Below are 23,718 nucleotides of genomic sequence, written 5' to 3'. Positions count from 1 at the left end.
AAATGTTGGGGCAATTTGTTTAGCGTTCAACCCTCTCTAAACTAAAATGAAACATTGCAGGATGTTACTCCAGTTTGTGATATACGTATAACGATAAAGTATGTACTGATATATCTTCCTATCCATCTAAAGTACCCAATTAGTTGAATGATTTTTTTCTACTGAAATAACCAAACTTTTAAAAAAACTTCACGTCAAGAACTCTTAAACGCATCTCCAAAAATTACCTATGATGATTGAGAGGAGATATCACTTCGAGCAAATCCGCTGCAATAGCGCACTTTGTAATCTTTTAAGTAACCTCCAAAAAAACATAACCTCACTTCAAGTGCATCTCTCCAATCTCAATAGCCAGCAATGTTCGTGTGCGGCATGCCTCACTAAACAGCGTGGGTAAAAAAGTGAATCTACAGTATGCATTGTGTACAAATGCACACCACACAGGTGGAGGTCTTTTCGTTCAACCAACCAAGCGCGATCATCACACAACGTGCTCGTCATGTAAAACAAAACACAGTTTTCTCTGCCAGCGTTGCTATAGATTTTACCAAAGTAGTCACGCCATTGCAGAGAAGGAGGGCTGCTCAAGGAGGGGTTCGTTTGAACGTCTGCCTGAAAGTTAATTGTTAAAAGCAGGGAAGCCGAACAGGTTAATTAAGATCGATTCGCAATACTAGTCAATTTTGAAGCCTTGAACATGTCAAATACAACAAGTTGCTAAACTTTGAGGAATAAATAATAAACCACCCATGAAACTTAACTACTAAACATAAACAATTCTCAATTTCAAACAACTTGCTACATCAGTGTACCTATCTGAAGTGTCTGCATGCAATTCTGTGTGGTTACTACCAGTGCTGATAATGATGATGGCGATGCAGTAGGTTTAATGATAATTGCACGCGATAGCCACAGACTGCACCGGATCGTGATCTAAAGTAGCTTTCGTGTGATAGTTAAATATTAAACGATTTACTCGCCATTGCTTCTCCTTAAACTACAAATACGATTGTATTATTCTGTTACAACCGACTGTACGAAGCAACCCCCTGCGTGATTTGGGTGGAAGAAGAAATGCATTCGAATTAGTTGGATGGCCGAATATGACCTTTCTACAAGAAGCGTCATAAACTGGAGTGTAATAACCAAGCTTGTTATAAGCACATCAACACCTAATGAGGCACATATTCTTCGCTCTGGAGGAAGTAGAAAAGAATCATGTAACGGGAGCAGCTCAACCGTTGTGCATGTGTATGTCACAACATTTTCTCGAAAGTGGCTGAACTTAGTTTCAAATGAAAGGTCCTGCTTTTGAAAATTATGCCGAGCCGAATTCCGGCTCCGGAGCTAGGGTTGATGAAAGCGATCACATAAAAATCCCGATGCAAACCGATTCCGCAATTAAGGCTTGTTTAAATAGGTTCAAATTACTGACATTTATAGATCTAGGTCGGATCACTGAAGGTTGACACCGACCCTTAAAGATGCTTCTTGAAGTCCAAGGAAATGTGGCCATGCAAGTTCCAAAATTAAAATATACATCGGATTCTAAGAGATGATTGGGCCAATTGTTATTCCTCATAGGAGTCATTGATCGAGAAGTGGCAGTGCTTTTGTGTGTGTAGGCGTTTTTTATCAAGGTGGAATCATGAAAGGAGACCACTGGATATTACTTCGGGAGGGATTGTGTTTATGCACCTCTTTCTTGAAGCTCTTTAGCTCTATTGCGCAGCCATCCCACCTCGGGCCGTTTCTTTAAGCCATTTAACTTCCCGCCAGGCATGCCACATTGAAATCAGTGTTTCGTTGCGTTGTGACGATGATTTTGGCGAATTGCACACTGACTTCATCATGTTTGACTGCTGATTATCTAATAAGAGTTGCTTAGGAAATGGTAAGTAGGAATTCATATCAATCCGACCCACATTAAAACCTCAACAGCATGATAGCCATCATTGCCGGCCGCCCCCATTTTCATCGTTCACGGGGAAGGATAAAGGATAAGGTAGACAGGAAGTGTTGATGTTCCACCTACTTAACGGAAGGACGACGATTCATCAGACTCTTCCATAGGTGTCGCGGAGTTGGTAGTTTGGAAGGGTATCAGGTCTAAGTTTCGCTTCAAGCAAGCGATGTGACTTATGAAGCATATTTTATTAGGTAGTTGTTTAGTTAGTCTTCGAGTGCACGATGACTCGACTAAGAAAAGATCTTGTTTAGTTTTTGGTTCTTTTTAAACTCTGGACAGCCGGCTACCGAGAGTATCCTATGTTCCCTGAACAAAAGCAATTTGAACTCCACACAGCCGACCGTAGGAGTATTGCCTAGGTAAGCTAATCTTATCTGCGTAATGGGCCAGATAACTATTTATTGAAACAGTATTTAGAAGGAATTTGTTACTTCTTCTCTACGATATATTTATTGGCTTGAAAACTACCGAGTGATAACACATTATACAGGCAAAGATAGCGCGAGATGTTATAAATCATGGAAAATATTTCTTAATTTCCATATCGGACTGTTTTTGAAATACAAGTATACGAGCGATAATAACGAACACTGAAAGGAAATATAAAGGATTGTTAACCTGATGCACGGGCTTGATAGGAGTAACGGAGCTTGAAATTAGGTTCATAAAAACAGACGCGGCGAATTTTCAATGCGTATTGACCCGTGATCATCGATACTAGTCAGATTAGTTGTATTGGGGCTAATTTCCGATCAACTATTCATTTTTACGGCAATGTTTTCTCGATTAGATCTGTTCGCACCCTATCATTCTGCTACTATCGGCAGAAGGCTGATAAAACCCAGTCGTCGCCGGTCTAAGGACCAAATGTCATCAATAGACTTAGACTCGCGTGGAGGCATGAGATAGGAAACTTGTGAGAATTTTGTTATCCCACCATTTGACGACCTATTTGATGCTTTTGATACATTGAAACATTTAGTCCTAGATTTTTCAATGTTTTATGGACCTTGGCTAGCAACATCCCTAAATCTAGGTCATCTGTTTCTAGTCACACTGTACACTGTAGTGTCGTGTCCGGAGGAGAAGGCCATTTCGGAATTACTGATTGGAGCGTTCTAAATTCGCTGTTCTTCCTACAACGTCAATCAGAAGACTGAGGAAACTTCATTTCTTGTTTATTTTCCTTAGCAACTAGTAACATAATATTAAATTTATTTCTCCTTTATTTTGCTTAGCAACTAGCTACCTATTTGTTATATTTCAATTATACATAGATACTAGTTACCCACGTTTACCAGGAAACCAATACGCCTAACTGAATCCTATTAGTATTACTAATTTTAGGTAATTTTGTTACTCTTCGGTGAGAAGCTTCTGAGTTTTTGTTGTAAGTGTGGAAGTACTGTATGAAGTGTAATGTTAGCAAAACATTTTGAATTGGTTTTACTTGAATTTATTGGTTTTCGCTCGTTACAGACAGACGAATTTGAGTGTGTCAATCTTGTATGAATTGATTTTTGTAAAAATTGTATTTTAGAGAAGGTTTTGTTAGTAATTAAAATAAGAGAAAATGATATCGAATCAACGAAAGATATAGTTTTTTGTTATGAGCGGGTAATTAAGACAAGGCAAACAACATACATTAATAATAACTCGCAAGACGGCGGAATAGAAAAAAGATACAATCACTGAGTAGTTTGAAACGATAATATTTGGCTTCTTGTTGATTTTTTTTCGAGAGTTGTCCTACTGGAGCTGTAGAGCTAGGTTCTCGGAAGGGCTCCCCATCAGAATCACATACTACAATTTGCAGACAAGAAAGTCAATGTAGCCCATTAAAACACTGCATTAGGACAATTGTAGCGGGCCGTGATTCTGAATGTGATATTCATTGTACGGTTGTATGTGCGGGCGTAGGGACTCGCGATCGCGTGTATCATCGCGAAGAGCTCGAGCATGTGTACGTTAACGTGCTCGATCGCGAGTGCGTTTGTATGTCGCGTGTGCTAACGTATATGTAACTTCACGTGTATGAATTCTATTTTATAACCGTGTGCCTTTCGCATATTCGCGTGTGTTCTTGGATAATCGCACGCGGACCGTGAATCCAATACTTTATTTTTTGGTGTACTGCTAAGATGCTAAAAGAGTGTGAGATCGTCCATATCACTAGAGTGCCTGGTGATGTAGCCATGGAACGTGTTGTCTAGTGGATATGTGCTATATTTTTTTATTGGTCCTACTGAATGTATGGACCTAAGTTATTAAGACAGAGAGTAATGGTTTCCGGACGTGACCGATTCATGAGCGCGCGAAAACGGACGTTTGTAGGTTCGTTTTTGAGACAGCGTTTGAAACTTCGTGAGTGCTAAAACGTTCTCCTTATTACCGAGGTGTTATTGAGTTTGCGCGATCGCGAACGTAGGTGTGCGTTGTTAATGGCGAAGGGCTTAAGCGTTCGTACGTTAACGTGTTTGTCACGTGTGCTCGCGTTCATGTGACTTCGCGTGTACAAGACTGGATTTTGTAACCGTGTGGCATTTCCTATATACGCGTGCGGTCTTGGATGGTCACGCGGACCTTCATTCTGATAGTTAATTTTTGGTGTACAATTCACATTCTTACAGGGAGTAATCACAAGAGTCCTCGGTTATGTCGCCATGTAACGTGGTATCCAGTGGATATGAAAGTTTTCTTTTTTTTTAATTGATCCAATTGAATGCAAATACCTAGTCTGCTGATATCAAGGATAGAAACATCCGGAAGTGACCGACTCATGATCGTGCGAGTGCGGGAGTTTTTAGGTTCACGCTTGAGACCGCGTTTGAAAATTTATAGGAGCTGAGACATTCACTTTACCACCGGGATGTTATCATGTTTACGAGATCGCGGGTGTAGGTGCCGTGGATGGTCGCGAAGGGCTCAAGCATTTGTATATTAACGTGTTTGTCACGTGTATGTGACTTCGCGTGTATAATTTTGATTTTATAATGATGTAGTGTGTATTCTTGTTTGATCGCGCGCGGACCGTGAGTCTGATGCTTAATTTTTAGTGTATGGTACAGATGGTAGTCCGTTTCCCTATGGGGAAACTTGAGTACCAGGTCATGTCACCATGGAACGTGTTGTTTAGTGAATATGAGCGTCACTTTTTTGATTGGTTTGACTGAAGGCATTAGTCCAGACTGGTAAAACTTTCGGACGTGACCGTTTCATAATCGCGCGAGTGGTGGGTTAATGTTTGAGACCGCGTTTGGAAGTTTAATGCCACGTTTACTTAACTACCGGGGTGTTTTTATGTAGGCGAAATCGCGTGGATTATTGCAATTGCATGGTCGCGTTTGTGACCAGGTTTGTGTTATCGCGAAGGCCACGAGCGTTTGTACCTATATGATTATAGATAGCGTATAGTAGAGATATACCAATAAAAGGAATCATAACATGCCGAATAAAGAAAAAAAGATGCAAAGAGCTTGTCTAGAAGTGTATAAATTGAACAATACTATTTTGGTATACATAAATAATGGAAAAGCAAACTAATAGATGTACAAAAGAAACAGACTAATGAAGTAGAATAGAAAAACACATGTAACATGCAATCGTCTAAATGCAGCAAATGTTGTATATTTATCATTAACGACAATTGCATGTTGTTAGACTTACATCATGCTATGCTGGCCGGGAATAGACGACTCACGTGCGTCGGTAAATTTATTTTACGCTAATTTGTCTAACCCGATTTTCCCGAATGAATAGAACCAAATGCTCAGATTGATCACCAGAAGCATTAGCCACTATTCTATCATATACGTCAGTTCTGCATCCATTCCCTGAACCAACTGTCATAAATACTCAGACGAATACATACATAGATAGACACACGACTAGCACATAACAGTTCTACACTAGTACGAAAAACTACAATTATCACAAAGCTACAACTAATAGGTTTCTACTTATTCTACTTTATTAAATTAATTTAATTATTAAATTAATTTATTTAGTATATGCACGATGACAAAGTCGACCGATAAATGGACACACAATGACTCCCTCCGTGAGCTCCGTCCACGAATACCACCAATAGAACAATATTTGCAAACACGGCACACAGCAAAAGTCAATCTACGTCGAGCCGCCAGTCGGCCACGCCACCGCGCATAGACCAGTGGTTTAGCGTTGGTATGCGCAGGTGCAGAGTATGAAAAAACAACATAAAAAAAGGCGCATAAGCCCTCTCGGTCTCCTCGATGCACCACTACCGAGGCGTAATGCAATACCCATCTTAAAGCAATTGATGCTTGATGATGTTTGCAATACCGTCAAACCCCTAAACCTTGGGGAGGGCCACATTGAAATCTGTGTTTCGGTCAAAAAATCTTTTTTGCCATCTGTGATGACTAAAACAGAAAAAAATCTGTAAAAATCTGTGATAAATTTCCAAAAAATCTGTGAAAGATCACAATATTTCTAAAAATCTATGAAAATCTGTGAAATTTTCATCAAAATGTCAAAAATCTGTCATCTGTGAAAAAGAATCTGTGATCAAAAATTGTGAAAAAAATCTGTGAACTTACAGAAAAATCTGTGAATATGGTATTCCTGCTCCCCGCTTTGTAGCCCCCAGAGATGAAACTACCCTACACAGACTGAGACTTCTCCGACGGCGGAATTTCTCCCGATACTGATACACAGTAGTCCAGAACTTTGACAAGCTGACCAAAAGTAATTAACTCACGAGTTTTACCCTTTAGCTAGACGGTATCTATCTTTACCGTGACAACCGGCGACATGTCACAGGACACATGTTAGTGAACTCGGGTGATTCGTAGTTATTCTGCCTAAGCTCGACCCTCATTAACAGAAGGCAAAGATTAAGCCCGTACGATATTAAGCCTGTTCTAATGACCCTGCCACTTTTAGTTTTCCGATCTGTTTACTTCACATCCTTGCTCTCACTTGAGTACTATGGCTCTAAGTTTCATAACTTTCCCTACCCAGTAATCTCTAGCTAATTGAATGTCGTTAAAACGTAAGAAATATAAAATGTTTCGTTAGAAAATTTAATAAAAAAAACTTTTTCTACTTTATATTTTTTTGTAGAGTTTCAACTGATTTGAAATATTCTACAAAATAATTCATTAACTTGAAACATGCAAATTTCCAGAATATTATAGTGCAATAGGTCGTGACGCCGAGGAGTTACTATAGATTCCGACATAAAAAAGATAGGTGGGTAATGTCTGGGACATAACCGAAGTGAAGTAGAATACACTTAGACTGTTAATTCAAATGCTTTACTATCTTCTGCATGGTTGCATTAAAGTCAGTTATTTCTATCCAAATATAATGGTACCCGTACATTATTACTGAAAATATATCGCGTGTTTGCACAATATTCACATAAATCACTTGTGGTGCGTGGCCAATTTCAAATGTTAGGCTTGCTCCAAAGTTTCAACCCGCTAGGTTATTTTCGTGTGGGTAGTACTATCTATACTACCCACATTACCCATCTGCCCTGATTATTGAAATGGATGTGGAATTCTCGCAATAACTCTGCAATTGTCACGTATGATAATAACCGACAGCGAATGTAGTACTAGAACATTACTTTTAATAAAGCATTTAACTTTGAGCCGCGAAATTCACAAGCAAAATAAGTAAAAGAAGTCATTAAGCCGAACATAAAATAAATCCGTCTTAATGTGGATGTACAAAGCTCGCGGTTGCTAAATCATTTTGAAGTTTTTCCATAAAACTTCAAAATGATTTAAACTAGCGGGCACAGCACTTTTTGAGTTCCTTTTGTGGTCCCAAATACCTGTGCAAAATTTGGTAGCGATTGGTTGCTTTCCGGGTTTGCGCATTGCATTCAAAGTTTGCATGGGATTTTGCATGGGGAAATCAATTATTTTGCATTTACGTTTATAAAGATCGCTATTTCACTCAATATGATAAGCCAGCAAAATAATTGATTTCCCCATATAAAACCCTATACAAACTTTGAACGCAATGCGCAAACCCGGGAAGCAACCAACCGCTCCCAAACTTTGCACAGGCATTTGGGACCACAAAAGGAACTCAAGAAGTGCTGTTGTGAAAAATGTCATTTTCGAGCCACTCTATTGCACCTGTTACACAACTAATCTGGTTCTACGGATCGTTAGAAAACTGTGTTTATAGCAGCATATGCGATGATACGTAAAGCAATTCGTATAATTTCATCAGCAGAAACGTATAATATCAGCATCCAATAGGCCAACATCATCTCCTAAACTCTAAACCGAACTTCCATATCTCATATGAGGTCCACATAGTGGCTCGTCAGATGTGGGATGTAGGGGTCCTATACTGCCTCAAGGTACAATATCATTCTATACGGATGGTTCTAAAATGGGTGAGCCTACAGTTTTCCAGGTAGAGGTATATGCAATATACACCTGCTTGGAGGTCTGTAGGAAACAAAACTACAGACATGCAAAAATCGCAATCTTCTCGGGCAGCCAAGCAGCACTGTTGGCATTAAGGTCGTCGAAATGTGAGTCGAAACTGGTTTGGGAGTGCATCACATCTTTACAACAACTGGCAGCTCGAAATAAAGTAATGATATTCTGGGTACCTGGCCACCAAGGAATCGATGGTAACGAAGTGACCGACGAATTAGCGAGGCGTGGTTCATCAAACATGTTTGTTGGACCAGGACCATGTCTAGATATATCTACCTGTGCCATTAAACTAGAACTTTCGGCTTGGGCAAGAGACCAACTACTAAGCGACTGGCGTAACATAGAAGGCGCTCGACAAGCTAAGAAATTCATTCATCCAGATACAACGAGAGCCAAAAAACTAATGGATCTAAAACGTAAAGACTTACGTATAATCACAGGTTTATTTACGGGGCATTGTCCTGCTAATCTGAAAAAAATTGGCGAAGCCAAGATGACATTTGTCGATTTTGTAACTACGAGCCCGAGAGCTCGGAACATATTCTCTGCCAGTGTGCAGTACTATCTCTTCGAAGCGAGCGATACTTTGGAAGGTATCCTTTGACGCCTCACGAGATATGGCATACCTGTCCCAAACGGATCCTCAGCTACATTAATAATGTACTACCCGGTTGGGACGACACATTTATTTGTTTATAATTGATATCAACAGACACAGTGTGGTCCTAATGATAATTTCTTAATCTATTTAAAAAGTCAAATTGTAATCTGCTACGTGGAATGTGAAGATCGAACTCGGATGAAACTCTGTTGAAGGTCCGCTGCAAACCAATGATGGCACCGTTTACTCCATAGTTAGTCCGGCGAAGAGGTAATCGGTGGAATAAATTATTGCGAAGGGCGCGAGGGCGAACGTTCATGTTTATCGCACTGAGAAGCTCGGGGCAGTCAATTCGATCTTGCAAAATATCCGAAATCGTCATAGCACGGAATAGATCCCGTCGCACTTGCAATGTATCGAGTCCAATAAGCAAACCCCGGCTTTCATAACTTGGCAGCTGGTGTGGGTTGCTCCAAGGCAATCGACGAAGGGAAAACCGAACAAATCTGCGCTGTACTGCCTCAATTCGATGGACACCGTTGAGATAATGAGGGTTCCACACAACTGAACAATATTCCAGAGTTGATCGAACGAGTGAGCAGAAGAGAGATTTCAAGCTGTAAATATCTGAAAAGTGCTTAGATATTCTCATTATGAACCCCAAACAGCGTGATGCCTTTGCGACAATATAACTGATATGCTGTTTAAACGTCAGTTGTTCATCGAGAAAAACTCCGAGATCTTTGACGCAATTCGCTCTGTCAATCGTGGATTCAGCTAGACAGTAATCGAATCGAATTGGCGTTTTTTTCCTCGAGAACGTAATGACCGTACATTTCTTGGGGTTTAGGGTCATTCGGTTGATCTCGCACCATTCCGCAAAGGTTTCCAGTTGGCGTTGAAGGAAAGCTGCATCATCAGTATTCCGGATTCTATGGTATAACTTGAGGTCGTCGGCGAAAGACAACCGTGGTCCTTCTAAACAAAAGTTAACGTCGTTGAAATACAGAAGAAAAATCAATGGACCGAGATGGCTGCCTTGCGGAATACCAGATGAAGCAAAGAACTCTTCGGATACACAATCATCTATCTTGACTGCTAGACGACGATCACTGAGATACGATTGCATCCAACGGAGAATATTAGTACCAAAGCCGAGTCTATCCAATTTTGCCACTGCAATAGCGTGATTTATCTTGTCAAAAGCAGCTGAAAGGTCCGTGTAGATAACGTCAGTTTGAAGGCCGTCCGACATAGCATCTGTAACATATGTTGTGAACGACAGAAGATTCGTAGATGTTGAACGTTTCGGCTTAAATCCATGCTGAGTCTCGGAGATATACTGTTTGCAGTGGCTGGAGATGGGTTCCAACACAGCCATTTCAAACAGCTTAGGAACTGCGCTTAGCGTTGTAATACCACGGTAGTTGTCAACTACCTTTTTATCACCTTTTTTGTGAACTGGAAACATGAAGGAGGATTTCCTGAGTTCGGGAAATACTCCGGTTGTTAGCGACAATAGAAACAGATGACAAAGAGGTTCAATTAGACCGGCAGAGCATTTTTTGAAGTAGAATACTTCTAACGTTTCAATATGGGGTCCCGTTTCAAAAATTTCAGTTGAGAAATTTTCCCAGGTTTGAAATGCGAGTATCTTCCGTTCTACTGGACGAAATTGCAATATTTTTGCACTATCTGATCGGAAATTTGTGCACGCATTTCGTATTAAATTGCGTAATTAGTGCGACTACTATAAATAAACCAAAACTAGGATTTTTAAAAAATCCTTCGGAAACAGCGAGGAAAATGCACAATTTGCCAGCATATCCCACGCAGAGCCGTCAAAAAGGGGCATGTAAGCGTTTCATTACATACGGGAATATTATATATACAGGTCACGCGAGCTTGTTTTGTATCAGTAGGTGCTCGCTTACCACACGAGCAACATGTTCGTCCGGACGGTACAATGAGCGGTATCATGTTTGCGTTCCCGTATCAAGCGTCATCGCAAGGTTCTTCGTGATAAAATCCAGGGAATCACAAAATCCGCCATTCGGCGTCTGGCTTGTCGTGGTGGTGTAAAATGCATCTCCGATTTAATCTACGAATGCTGATGGTGTGCAGGAAAATGTCATCCGAGATGCCGTGACCTACACTGAACACGCCAAGCGCAAAACCGCAATGAATGTCGTCTATACTCTGAAGCGGCAGGGACGCACTTTGTATGGATTTGGAAGTTGAAAAGGTAGAACTCACTTGTATCATTATAAAAAAGTCCCTTTTCAGGGCCACCAAAATCATTTCAAAGAATAAGTTTGCATTTTCTGTTTCATGGACTGTTTCTCCTTGGAGAGCTATTTGGGTTAAACCCTAAATTATGATTTATTTCAGTACGCAAATTGCAAATATGGTCAGAAACAAACTGGAGTGAAGTGGAAAACATTTTTACTAGGCGCATTCAAAAAAGGTTTCAATTCTCAAACATTTTGCCAAGGTGCCGTATTACATTACTCTCTTTACCCTGAGTGTTCGATAATCTCCGTAGTGGAAACACAATTTCAATTTTGTTCTTTATCAAAAATATGTGGTCGACCAACCAAGGGGTGGAGCTACGACGAGCACATATTGAGGACAACACAAAAAGGACGAGCTTACATTGTGCTGTAGTCAGGTATAAAAACTCAGCATGCTGTTGCTCACGCTCAGTTCGTTTCCAGCATCAGCATACAGTAGTTCGTTTGCAGCATCTCCCGCAAAGTTCAAACCGCCGCACAGTGGTCCCAAAGAGTAAAAAAGGGGGTTTTTTAGATTGCGTCAAAACGGTTGACTTTAGCAATATGGTGTCTTTGAGAAAGTTTCTTGGAGTAGAACTCCTCTTCTTTCTGTCTTATCAGATTAATGATTAATCTCCCTAATAGTGAGTTACGGAATTTATTTTCTCCAATAATTCAGATAGACAAATATTTACTTCAGCAAAGTTGTAGAGAAACTCGTAACAAATATTTTACCCGAAGACTTCAACTCTCTATCTTTTAAGGTTTTTGAGATATGGGACATTATTTGTAAAAGGCCCCTTAAAAACAGTTTTTTCATCATAAGTTTTCTTATAGATTTTTTCCATTATATAAATGTTCTAGAACATTGTTTGGACTATTAAACTGCATTACTTTGCCGAAGACGGAAACTTGCTATCGCTAGTATGTGTGGAGATATTCACGTTTTTTGATTGAAATCAGCTCTTTTTCCAATGCCGATAACTTTTAAACGGGCAAACCACTTTGTAAACAAATTAAAGTGCAACAAAAGCACAACAAATGCTGGAAAAATCAGATCTCCCCAAGACGGCCCTCTATGGAAATACTAGAGCCTAAGTTTGTCCATACTAGAGCTGTTTCGGCATCAAATCCATCACCATATATTACTGTTAGTTTTTTTTATTTCGATTATAGATGTTTTAACCTTAAGGTCATTCGCCTCTTCGGGTTAGAAAAATCTCTTATGAAAAATTTCTTACCCTATGTGGGGGTCGGGACTCGAACCCAGGTGCGCTGCGTACAAGGCAATCCATTTACCAACTACGCTACACCCATCCCCTACTGTTAGTTCTGAAATAAAGGGTTAAAGTAGTAATAATTATCCTTTCTTACTTTTGTAAGCACGTCTTGAGTAAATACCCAAGCAACCAAAAGTTGATATAAAGGAACTACATAAGCTTCTCGTTTTAAGAAATTTTGCAATACGTTTTATGTTCTATTAGCGGGTTGAGCAGTTCTATTAAAGCTTGAGCAGCTTGAAAGTTCGCTAAGAACTTTTTGTGAATTTTAAAGTGTGCTTTTTAAGTATTATCCGAACTTTTGTTTGCTTGGGTCAAAAGTTACAGTTGTTCAAAAACTCAATGCATACGCCTGACACCGGAAACTGACAATTCCCTTGCACCTACTTCATAACAATGGCGCAAGTGCAACCAAACGGCGAGTAATCAATTGCATTCGATGACGGGATGAGACAAACTTCAGCTCAAGTATTTCCATAGAGGGCTGCCTTGGGGAGATCTGATTTTTCCAGCATTTGTTGTGCTTTTCTTGCACTTTAATTTGTTTACAAAGTGGTTTGCCCGTTTTTGCCCGTTTAAAAGTTATCGGCATTGGAAAAAGAGCTGATTTCAATCAAAAAACGTGAATATCTCCACACATACTAGCGATAGCAAGTTTCCGTCTTCGGCAAAGTAATGCAGTTTAATAGTCCAAACAATGTTCTAGAACATTTATATAATGGAAAAAATCTAGAAGAAAACTTATGATGAAAAATCTGTTTTTAAGGGGCCTTTTACAAATAATGTCCCATATCTCAAAAACCTTAAAAGATAGAGAGTTGAAGTCTTCGGGTAAAATGTTTGTTACGAGTTTCTCTACAACTTTGCTGAAGTAAGTATTTGTCTATCTGAATTATTGGAGAAAATAAATTCCGTAACTCACTATTAGGGAGATTAATCATTAATCTGATAAGACAGAAAGAAGAGGAGTTCTACTCCAAGAAACTTTCTCAAAGACACCATATTGCTAAAGTCAATCGTTTTGACGCAATCTAAAAAACCCCCTTTTTTGCTCTTTGGGACCACTGTGCGCCGTCCGTTTGCTGCTGTCAGAAGAGTTGGCCAAGCATGCCGTCTTCGATGGCACCAAAACTGTTACCATATACACCAGCACCAAGTAAATTTCGAACACTGCCCAATGAAAAGGCCCTTTTCAGGGCCATCAATTTATCGACAAAGAATGAAATTGAAGTTTTGTTATTACAAGCATCAGCTTGTCAAGAGCGTTGGATAGTAAGTGAGCCACTTGTGAACAATACCGTTGCTTTCACGAGAATGGCACAAAATCGAAAGTTATTTGTGATTTACAGACAGTTTAGTGTAATGATTCAATTTACAAAAATCGAACGTTTTCTAAATTTTCTGTTGTTTTGAATGAAAACCTTCGATTTTTGCGCTGATTGGAAATAGTTGACTAATTCTGTAGAATGTACAATTACTGAAATAACGGATTTTGTGAAAGCAGTGGTTGGTCCATACAATTCGATTCCAAGCGAGCCAGACTAGTTTTCGTTGGAAGGTCCACCTCTGACAATAGAAGTAAACTATTTTATTTTGAATTCAACTACAACTTCCTTGAAAACAGCACAGCTCAAAAAACTTTTGGGAAAAACGAGCAAACCTAAATTTTCCACTATAATGGAAACTGCCTGTGCCCAGCCGCACAGCATCATCAAGATTGATAGTAATTCAAGCCGGGAGGAAAGAGGTTGTAAGGCAATGGAAAACGAAAATTTCATTTATATCTTACTGGAATATAATTGGCTGGTCCTGAAAAGAACTTGTTGGTTTGTGGTTTATTTTGGATCACAATTTAGACCTGCTCGATTGCTGATAGCTGTGAATATCTCGCAGGGCGACAGTTTCTGTTCAGTAGTGATGAGGCTTCCTAACGCCAACCGTGACTGGGGCACTTTTACACGGCCTTCGTTGCTTACTGCTTGCGGGGAGGCTTTCCTCCGGTGGACTTATGAGCGGTATGTTTGGTACGGGCCATTTATCAACAAAGAATCGAATTGAAATTTTGTTATTACAAGCATCCGAAAGTAGCTTGCCAAGAGCGTTCGATGGCAAGTGAGCTACTTGTGAACAATATCGTAGATTTCACGTAGAATGAAACAAAATTAAAAGTTATCATTTGTGTGTTTGTTTACAGTTTCGTGTTTACTAGGCGCATTCAAAAAAGGTTTCAATTCTCAAACATTTTACCAAGGTGCCGTATTAGATTACTCTTTTTACCCTGAGTGTTCGATAACCTCCGTATTGGAAACACAATTTTAAATTTGTTCTTTATCAAAAATATGTGGTCGACCAACAAAGGGGTGGAGCTACGAAGAACACATATTGAGGACAACACAAAAAAGGACGAGCTTACATTGTGCTGTAGTCAGGTATAAAAACTCAGCATGCTGCTGTTCACGATCAGTTCGTTTCCAGCATCAGCATGCAGCAGTTTGTTTGCAGCATCTCCCACAAAATTCAAACCGCAGTCCGTTTGCTGCTGTCAGAAGAGTTGGCCAAGCACGCCGTCTTCGATGGCACCAAGTAAATTTCGAACACTGCCCAAAGAAAAGGCCCTTTTCAGGGCCATCAATTTATCGACAAAGAATCGAATTGAAATTTTATTACAAGCATCAGAAAGTGGCTTGCCAAGAGCGTTGGATGGTAAGTGAGCCACTTGTGAACAATATCGTCGCTTTCAAGTCGAATGGCACAAAATAAAAAAGTTATTTGTGTGATTTGTAGACATGTTAGTGTAATGATTCAATTTACAAAAATGTAGAATGTTCAATTACTGAAAATAACAGTTTTTGTGAAAGCAGTGGTTGGTCCATACAATTCGATTCCAAGCGAGCCAGACTAGTTTTCGTTGGAAGGTGCATCTCTGACAATAAAAATAAACTATTTTATTTTGAATTCAACTACAACTTCTTTGAAAACAACACAGCTAAAAACTTTTGGGAAAAACGCGCAAACCTAAATTTTCCACCATAATAAAAACCAGTGCCCCCGCCGCACAGCATCATCAAGATTGATAGTTATTCAAGCCGGGAGGAAAGGGAGAGGGAGGTTGTAAGGCAATGGAAAATTTCATTTATAATAATAATACTTTATAATTGGCTGGTTCTGAAAACAACTTGTTGGTTTGTGGTTTATTTTGGGTCACAATTTAGGCCCGCTCGATTTCTGATAGCTGTGAATTTTTCGCAGGGCGACTGTTTCTGTTCGGTAGCGATGAGGCTCTTAACGCCAACCGTGACTGGGGCACTTTTACACGACCTTCGTTGCCAACCAGCCCCCTGTCAAGGACGACGTCTCTGTACAGCCAGCATCACTGCCATGAAAGGCAAAACATTGATTTTGAACCGAATGATTAGAAGCTGTATTTAGTTACAAAATGTCGATTAAATTAAATTATTAAATCATCCCACAAGATGCAAAACCTCGTGTGGAATGCTTGAATATCGAGCATAGTGCCGAACATAATTCTTTGTTTGGGGCTTTATAGCTATAACGCCCCATATATGTCGGTCGCTGTCAAACTCCATATGATGGTATAGGGTTGCCAGGGGGTTGTTGCCAACTGCTTGCGGGGAGCCTTTCCTCCGGTGGACTTACGAGCGGTTTGTTTGGTACAGGCCATGTAGCGAAAAATGCTGATCTGCTACTTCTCTGATGCTGGTAGTAGGACGACGGTCAAACGCTCGTTTGCGTGCCTTCATTCATAAAAGTTCAACAATATTTTCAAAGAATGTTGCAAATTGTCAACTTGATAATTCCAAAAATACTCCAAATAAACTATGAATGTGCTAAAGTCGACAAAATCGCATAGAAATTGCTTATTCCAGAGCAGAATTTACCGGTCTAAAGTGTATTCTACTTCACTCCGGTTATGTCTCTGACATTACCCACCCATCTTTTTAGAATAATAGTTGGTATACCATCTGGGCCTGCCGAGGTTGAAGCCTTCATTTTCCTAACCGCCAGTTGTACCATATTATTGTCGATATTGATAGAGTTCAAAGACTGGTATGATTGAGGTACATTGAGAGCCGCGCGTGAAGCCTGGGTCGGTGTCAGCTTCTCGTTGGAGAAAACACTCGCGAACTTTTCAGAGAATAGTTGGCAGATCTCCTGTAAACTAGAGCTCATACGTCCTCCATAGCTCATCGTTGAAGGCAACCCGGATTCCTTTCTTTGCTCGTTTACATGCTTCCAGAATGTTTTAGGTTCGGACTTCAACTTACGTTGCACGTTTCGCAAGTAATCGGCATGGCAACGCTTCGATGTCTTTTTATAGACTTGGTTAACATGAACGTAGTGTTGTCGCAGCACGTAGCCCCCAAACTTGGAGTACTTCTTCAGAGCGGCTCTTTTAGTCGCTTTTAACCGTCTCAGCTCGGCAGTGTGCCACGCTGGGTGCTTAGATTGAAGGCCACTTCTTTTGGGTACATAGCGATCGATAGCATAGCTCATAACATTGGAGAAGGTCTGCACTGCAACGTTGACATCATCTTTGTCGAGAATTTCAGTCCAGTGGATATTCGAGAGGAAGTCAATAATGCTATTATAGTTGGCTTTTCTAAAATTATAGCTGACGGTGTCAGAAGCATTGCAGTCATGCTTCACTCGAATCGCTTCAAGCAATATATGCAGGGGAGGGTGGTGTCTAACAGTCTTTACCAGGGGGAACGGTGCTGCGGTAACTTTTGGCGCGTAGTCAGATTTGCTCTAAAAACAGAGATCAAGGATTCTGTTGTTCGCGTTCACCACATTATTCGTTTGGCGCAGCAGATTTATACTGTAGCAGTCAAGCAAACTGGTGATACCAGCATGAAAAGATGACAGTTCGGGATCAGCGAACATAAATCCGTCAGAAGCAGAGCGCCATTTTAATCTGGAGAAATTGAAATCACCAATAATCAGGATCTCATCAACCGGGCTTGCTTGAGCGGAAATCCGTTCCAGTGACTCAGTATGTGAATCAATCAATGTCGAATCGCGAGTGCGGTCCGGTGGAAGATAAACCACGCAAAGATGAAGTGCGTAGCCAGCCAGTTTGATTCGCACCCACACCTGCTCGATACAGACCCTCAATGTATCGTCAATAAGTTGCGCTTTCAATCGACGATGGATAGCCACAAGTACCCCGCCGCCGGTAGCCTTGAGACTGTTGCGTGAGCTACGATCAGTTCGGAAAACATCGTAGTTGGCACCAAATGCTTGCACTGACAGAGTGCTATCGCTAAGCCACGTCTCTGTGACGGCGATTATGTCGAAGCATTCATCCGAACTTGCTACCAGATAATCTTCGATTACTGAATTCATACCACCGGCATTCTGGTAATATATTTGTAGGTTTGAATGCCGCGATTGATTGCCGTTGGTATCGATTTGGAAGACCCCTTCACCACTCCTGCACACAGGACCGTGACGACTGGTGAACGCTGGCTGCAATGGCTCGACTGTGGCAGGGGGATCAAGGGCTTCCATAGTGCTAGCTGCAGTGCGTCCCAGGGTGCGATGAGTCATACCAGCATAGCATAGAGTGCTTAGTCCTTCTGTGATCGTTGTAGAGCCGAATGTGCTGTGAAGAGACGAGCTCGTTACGATGGGTTCAAAATTTGGTTTTTGACATTGAAGATTCACAGCGGCGGTAGAGTTGTGTTCATCAGCAGACTGTAAGTGAAATTTACATTGAAGGCGTGCAGCATCTTGTATTGCTTCGGAAGGACATATACCCTTCTTGGCTTTACCTGACACAGAAGAAGTCGCCGATTCGCCAGGTAGACCTAAATCGCTCGCCGGGATACAAGAAGTTGGACAGATGAGTTTATCCGGAACAGCTTGGCGCTACTGTCCACCACCAGATGGATTCTTCTCCGCCGCAATCCTGATGATAGGTCGTTGGATTTTTGAATTGGTCACAAATGTTCTCCGGCCAAGAATCTTTGGACAGAGCCTTATCCCTGTACGATTTGCTAACGCCAACTTTGAAAGTAATGAAGCTCAAAGATGAGAGATCCTTGTCCTTAGGAACTAGACGAACTATTCTCGGTTGCAGAATGTGGACAAACAAACAACTCGCTTCCAACTACATTGGATGCGGGCAATTTGTAACGTGTAGAGCAAACAGGGGCAGCCACCAAAGATAACCTGAATAGTGGTCGCAGTGGCAAAGTTTCCCCTAACAAAAAAAAACATCATCTCCTTTGCACAGTGTAACCACCTAGGAATAGGCGATGTAGATGCGATTTTTCAAAATCGAAGCATCGAATTTTTGCATGCAATCTTCTCGGTCCGATTGTTAACTTAAAAAAATCGATCTGGTAAAATTGATTTTTGTTTCGAAATTTCCATTGAAAAATCGATTGTTTTGTCTCGAAACATTCATTTTTTTCATTCGATCTTTCTCGGTCCGATGTTTGACAGCAATTAAAACATCGATGTAGAAAAATCGATTTTATTTTTCGAAATGCCTATCACTAACAAGTGCTAATTAAATCGCCAATCGTAACCGCACTACCGCTTTCCAGTGGAAAACGAACCAAAGAGCGCACTCCAAGGTATACTCCAGTGTATACAATGCAATGCATTTTGGAGCGCGGACCGTGGTGAATTTATCTGAACACGCCACACAGAATTTAAAGAGCAAGAGAGCGTCTCTCACACCACCCCATCTCCAGCGCAAAGAAAAGAGCGTTCTGCTTTTTCTGAGGAATGTGATTATTGTAAGCATGAAACCGGCGCACCTGGGCATCATTGGAATGATTGCTGGTGGCAGTCATGGAATACGCATATTGCCTCGAAGAGTTTGATCTGGCATACGACGTTTGCTTACTACGAGGTCAGAAAGCAAACTGATGATTTTTACTTGTGTTCTGTTTTTATACGTGTGTCGCATTTCATTGGATGGCAAAGGGGCAGGCTCAACAACGCTCGCTGCTTGGTAGAATTGTACGGGCAAATCGTGGAGTAGATAATTACTGCTTTCACAAAATCCATTATTTCCATTATTTTCAGTAATTCTACATACCACGGAATTAGACACAAAATTTTTGTACATATTTCCATCAAAAATCTAATTTTTTCTTTCTGTAAAACGGCCGATATTCACGTTAAAAACTCGGGTAAAATTCAGCCGAAATTTTTGAAACGGGGCTGAACTCTCAATGCCACGTGGGGGATTCTGCTTAGCCCCGGCACTTTCTTTACCTTTACACCCTTCCCGACTGCTGCGAACTTTTCGTTGAAGACATGTATCGCTTCAGCGTTGACCTGCACTACTTCGTTCTACGGTGTAATTGATCATGGAATCTCCTCCGATGATAACCGGTCGTCGTTCGGTTAGCTCTCCAGCATGCTTATCTAGCATTCGACGGAACTACTCTTCCATTCACCTAAAGTGTGCGTAGCAGTTACATATGAAGATCCCGTGGATTTTGGCAATCAGGAAACCTTCGTATGAGTTCGAGATAATTTCCTGTATGGGGTATTTGCCCATAAGGTGTACTGCAGCTATTCCTGCACGATCATTCGTCCAGTTACCGTTATCGATAGGAACTCGATACGGCTCTGCAGTGATTGCAACGTCGCACTTCGTTTCTGTTGTTAACTACCACAACAGTTGTTGTGCAGTGTCGCAATGATTGAGATTAAGCTGGGTTATCTCCATCACCATTGGGCTGCTTTCGCCTTTCGCTGGCGATAAGCGTATCGCTGCTGGCTGTGTGACACTATACGCCTTCCTCAACTTGATTGATATCTGCTCTTTTCCACGTTGCATTGCTCTATTAGCGCGACACTCACTCATGTCTTCCGTTCTGATTTCTTCCAGATTCCTGCGCTCGACCACAGTTTCCTGAACTAAAGCTCTCACGTTCGCTTCTCCTTCCACCGCTTCTGCCAAGAGTTCCCGATAGGTCGAGCTCTAAATCAATGGATCTTTCTTCAGCTCGTACAGCATTTCGCCTTTCTGAGTACGCCTGGTTCTCATAACGTTCTCCCTCAGCTCCTTCATCTTGGGATCCTCTCTCACCCTTTTGAGAATCGCAGCGTACGTCACGCCGTCGTTTGCTTTGACGACTAGAGCTTCCCCCCTATGCTTCTGCTGGCGTGGCGTGGCGCGGTCTTCTTTCTTCTTTTTCTTCTGTTCTTCATGTTGTTTTTGTTTTTTTCCTCCTCTCTTCTGCGGTTCACCATTCACTTTGCGATTGTCGGCTGTTTCGCTGTCCTTCACCGACTTTCTTGGGCGTCTTCGGTTCCTCCTCCTCTACTGGCATTTCCCTTATTCTTTTCACAGAACGAGAATACCGGTCACCCTTCGGCGTTTCATAGGCTTCTGCTTCCGCTATCTCTGTGGTCTTCACCGTCTTTTCGGCGTTTTCAGCGCTCTCCAGTAACGCCATCTGTTCGCATTCGATGGCTTCTACGGCGAATTTGATGCTAATCACTAGATTTCCGCACGTTGCTCGTGCTTTTCACGAATCCGTAAAGCTCTTCGATTTTTTGCCTCTGCTTCGTCACTTTAGGCAACCTAGACCGCTGGTCTTCTTGGGTAATGCTTGGTTGCGGCATGCGTACCTGAAATCTTTGCTTTCCTTGGTGTCTCATTGGTTTGTCGCTGCTCGTGCTCGGTATGGTCTCCTTGGGCTGTTCTCTCTGCTGCTTGTGTTGCGGTTGCACTTGTTCGTTATGCTGGGTCGGCGACCTCGCTAGTCCACCTTTGGCGAACGGGTTCATTCTTATTTTTGTCTTCTTGCTTGTTTTTTGGGTCCCAACTCCAAGCCGCTATCTACGCCCGCAATAAGTAGTCACCTCACATGATTCCATGGTTACCTTTGCGAGCAGTGAGGTCGCATGCAAGGGTTGAAGCGGTCCTTCATGGGGTACCGCGTTCAGATCCGGATCGGCGCTAGTCAGAAGTCTTCAACTGAGCCTATTTCCACCAGCTAAGGGGGCGGGTTTCGAACGTACTTGGAGACTTACCAAAGTATTATTGGGACAGGGGCAGCCAGTACCATTAGCCCACTCACCGTTTCGGTGGTTCAATTTCACATCCGTGTTCTGCCGCTAGTATGCAATAATTAAGATCTTACTGGTATAGATCGTAATGTGCCGGTTGCCACTCCAGTTGGGCTGCGATGCTTTTATTGCTAATATCTTTGGTAGGATCTTCGCAGAAGCAGCACAGACTCGCTTTGTCGGAGTTGCTATCGAAACTATGGCTTTAGCAGTGCTGCACAAAGCTCACCATATTCTTGGAATACTCCTCAACTCGCAGCAAACTCGGTGTCGGGGTGTCCTTAAGCCCCTGAAATGTGCTTGTGTGTGGATGCTAATGAAAAAATCACATCGGTTTCTCAGAAATTACTGAACCGATTTTGACGAATTAGGTCTGAAATGAAAGATAGTACGGCTCATCCCCACCTATTGAATTTCATTCCCAGCTGACTTTCGGTTCCGGAGTTACGGGTTGACGAGTGCAGTCATCATAATACCTAAAAGGTAAAAGTCTTGCACAACTGGGTGCCAAAATGCTTTGATTTGCAGGTTTTGGCCATTTAAGACCAGTCCTAGTCTCTTTGGGCATATTGGCCACATTTTACGGTTCCGAAACCCCTGTGCGGAAGTGGTAATATTCCGAATTGAATTAACATCGTTTTATTCAAGAGGACGGAACAGATTTCCACATAGTTTGTCTAAAATAAAAGGTACAACGGTATCATCGGCTGTTAGCGAATTTTTTATCGATCCAACTTTCAGTTCCGGGTTTATGGGTTGATGAGTACGATCATGTAGAAAATATCATTTAGATACGTCGATGAAATCAAAAAGATTTTCGATTTTTCAATAGGTGCCAAATCGTCTGGAGTTTCTATACCCTATTTAACTATTATAGATGGTTCCAGCAGTTCCGGCGGTAATATTCACTTTCAGTATAACGGTCACATCGGTTTCTTGGAGATGGCTGAACCAATTTTAACAAATGTAGTTCCATATAAAAAGTGTTATATCTGATAAGCTACCATTGAATTTTATCCGGATCCGGTTTCTGGTTCTGGAGTTACGGGGTTTATGAATGCGGATAAATTCAAAATCTCGTTTTAAACCAATATTGTACGAGCCATAAAGAACGCAAAAAAGCAAGTTCGCTTAAACAGTTATGAACATGAGTGCCATATTATTTGGAGGTGCAGGTCTAAGTCATTGATGACCAACCGAAGTCTTTTTGACCACCACGAACAAAGTGGCCATACTTCAAAATTAACAAAACCACATTGGTTTCTCACAGATAGTTGGACTGGATAACACACACTTCATCTTAAATGACAAGGCTAACGTCCCCAATCACTGCTGTTGAATTTTGTACGAATTGAATATATGGTTCTAGGAATATGGGCTGTATTGTTCGATCTCATGCAGTTCCCGTACACACATGAAATTGTATCAACCGATTTTGTATATTAAATTGTAAAATGCCTTTAAAATGCATGCAACTTCGGGATTTGATGTTATCTTGGAAAAAAATTGAAAATCGACTTTTTGAGACTTAGACAAATTAATTGTTTAACGGTGCATTAAATCCGATTTAAAAGTTATTAAAAATCGGCTCATAGCTGATTTGGCAGTAATATTGTAATAGCTTTTTCGAAATTTCGTATTAAGTATCATGGAATCCTAGTGTTCACGAATTAGAAAGAGGTACAATTGCACCACTGCACTATTAGTTAGATTAAAGTAGCTTTTTCTAGTAGAGTAGAAAATATAAAAACCAAATCAGTTATTAGCGAAAGAGAAAATAAACAAAAACAATTGTTACTTGCGGCCTATTGAAAATGTTCTTCACTATTTATTCCTTTAACGTTAGATCTAGCTGATATACGTTATGACTATCATCCCCAAAATTTTAAATATTATATGTATTTATTTGCATTTACTTAATTACCAATATAAGTTTCGTGCCCAAAGCATAGAACCGAAATCCGTAACATTTAGCCACAAATCGATAAATCTTTCTTCCCATATCACGCGCCATTCCATAATCCAACGACTTTACCCTAATTACTTCGTGTGTTTGTCATCAAGTCCCTGAGGCAGCGAA

The 23,718-nt window shown here is 41.1% G+C and overlaps 1 protein-coding gene across 2 annotated transcripts in view; it reads left to right on the top strand.

Annotated features, from left to right (window-relative positions):
* Positions 1-23,718, top strand: part of LOC131684914 (uncharacterized) — a 334,000-nt gene that overhangs the window by 293,971 nt on the left and 16,311 nt on the right. The gene's annotated exons all lie outside the window — the stretch shown is intronic.

This window comes from Topomyia yanbarensis, chromosome 2 (assembly GCF_030247195.1).
Source record: "Topomyia yanbarensis strain Yona2022 chromosome 2, ASM3024719v1, whole genome shotgun sequence".
In the NCBI taxonomy this organism is placed as follows: Eukaryota; Metazoa; Arthropoda; class Insecta; order Diptera; family Culicidae; genus Topomyia; species Topomyia yanbarensis.
This window is presented reverse-complemented; position numbering and strand designations above follow the sequence as displayed.